Source organism: Silurus aristotelis (assembly GCF_946808225.1).
Source record: "Silurus aristotelis genome assembly, chromosome: 18".
NCBI classification, from domain to species: Eukaryota; Metazoa; Chordata; class Actinopteri; order Siluriformes; family Siluridae; genus Silurus; species Silurus aristotelis.
The window spans coordinates 7,501-10,000 of NC_139591.1; the positions used below are offsets into that span (position 1 = coordinate 7,501).

General features: G+C 41.2%; 1 protein-coding gene across 1 annotated transcript in view; it reads right to left on the minus strand.

Moving 5' to 3' along the window:
* Positions 1-2,500, minus strand: part of ehd1b (EH-domain containing 1b) — a 9,117-nt gene that overhangs the window by 2,543 nt on the left and 4,074 nt on the right. The gene's annotated exons all lie outside the window — the stretch shown is intronic.

The window sequence follows — 2,500 nt, forward strand, 5'->3', positions numbered from 1 at the left end:
ATTAATCCATCATCCATGTTATTATTGTAATATAAATCAACACAATGATTTTATTACAGTAGAATGTGTGTGTATTTATAATGTTCCCTTTCATGAAGCACAAACTGTTTCTATTAGCACTAAATGCTGCCTACAGCACTTCAAATTTCTAGAGTCTGTGTGTGTGTGTGTGTGTGTGTGTGTGTGTGTGTGTGTGTGTGTTTGTGTGTGTGTGTGTGTGTGTGTGTGCGCAATATGTGTGTGCCAGTATTACACTGCTATATCACTAACATTTTATTAGTAGTTTATCAGTGTATCAGTGTGTTGTGTTACAGAGGACATTCTCTCTCTTGTAGATTGGAGGCGAATCTGTGCAGCTGGAGATGTTTCTCATCAACACCTTGGGTGGTTCCATGAAATTATGGAGTAAGAACAGGAGCTTTGAGGATGGATTTGGACTGTAGTTAATGTCAACAGTCTGCTACACTGACTCAGGACTACAGTTTGTATCTGATCTTCATCACTGCACCTCAACATCATTAATCTGTAATAAATGGACATTTAGTGCCACCCAGATGAAGATGTGGTTCCCTCTTAAGTCTGGTTCTGTGGTTTTATCAGCACATAATCTGTGTAAAGCTGCTTTGAGACAATGTCCATTGTTAAAAGCTCAATACAAATAAACATGACTTGAATTGAATTAAACCAAGTGAATATGTAGCATTAAATGAAGCGTGTCCTCCTGGGTAGAGTTACATACACCAGCCCCATCTAAATAGCAGAGGCAGTGTTGCAGTTATTTATAATAATAAAGTGATTTCACCTCTACTGTGCCACACAAACCTCATAGAGCATCGTAATCAGGCTCCTCCAGGCATAGTGGTGTTTAATCACCTATACTGGCTACACAAGAAAAAAGTACTATGGGATAATCAAAGAGTCCCACAGTGACTGAAGCAGCTCGGTGGTCTTGGTGCTAAGAGCGAAGAGTCGGTCCGGTTCTGTGTGAGTTATAGAAACATAATTCTGGTGTCTAAATTCAACACGTATCCAATGCCTCGCATCAATGAACTGATCGGTCAGCGAGGCATTGCACGCTGTTATTCAACAATGAATTCAATTCGACAATGGATTCAATGGATGCAATTTGGGTGGATGGAAGTACAGTATCTGGCCAGCCTGTTCCTTCTGCTTAACTCTGATAAGACGGAAGTAAACATGCTAGGATAAGGACTAAGAACTAGGGTTAGGGTTAGGGTTAGGGTTTCACTAGGACCACATGCAGCTAGAAGTGAACTTTCTGATTCTGTAGCATCTCTGGATGGTGTTTCTGTTTCAGTGTGTACGGCTGTCAAAGACCTCGGTGTGATTATTGACCCGAGTCTTTCCTTTGAGTCTCACGTGAATGATATCACCAGGATCTCCTTCTTTCCCCTTAGAAATATTGCTAAAATTAGAAATATGATGTCGTTACAGGATGCAGAAAAAACTAGTAGATGTTTTTGTAACATCTAGATTAGACTACTGTAACGCTTTACTGTCTGGGTGTTGGAGTAAGTGCAGAAATAAGCTTCAGTTAGTTCAGAATGCAGCAGCAAGAGTCCTCACTAGATTTCAGTGCCGGGCAGTAACTTCGGGCCGGGTTAGTAAATCCTTCTCTGCAGGTCTAAACACTATCAGAAGCACTGACCTACATTTACAACCTAAATTCTAATATTTGTTCCAAAAAAATGTATTAATTTATTCCATCAGTTTATTCTTTTCATTTCGTAGCGTTTCTCTCGGGTGCACTGCTTCCAGTATGTGTATGTTAGATTTTTTTGTACAATCAGATTTCAGCCTCTATGTGCTGCCATGTGAATCTAATCTGCACAGAGCCTTCAGAATCAGTACTGCTGGACTTTTACCATCGTCTCTATTAGCAACGGGTCTGTTTCTTTAACCAATCAGATTTCTAATTCGCCTCACTGCGCCAGATAGTTGGCCAAGAATAGCGTCAGCATTTTTCCGTGCTCTGGTTGGTCAGAGGGAAACTGTTACAGCCGAGTTCGACTGGCAAAACACGTCTGTAGCTCTGCACACGTTCATACATCTTAGTCTACACTGCTCCCAATTACATCTCACACTGATTATAAAATACTACTACTGACGTATAAAGCACTTAACGCTCTCACACTGCAGTATCTGAGTGAACTTCTGTACCAGGATGATCCTCCACGCCCACTTAGATCAAAAAGTACAGGCTATTTGTTGGTACCCCAAATAATAAAGACTCCAGCAGGGGGCAGATGTTTCTCTTATAAACCCCACAGTTATTGAAGTCGAGACTGAAAACGTATTAATTTAGTGGAGTCTTTAGTCAGTAGGTGTTTGTGAGGTAAAGAAGCAGATCTGGAGGGATCATGGATATGGAGTGTTTGGTGAACTGGGATATTTGGATGCTGTCGTCTCCTCACTCTCACGTTCACTCAGGTTTGTTGATGGTGGTGTGGTGGCGTCTCTTATCCCAGAGATCCTCATG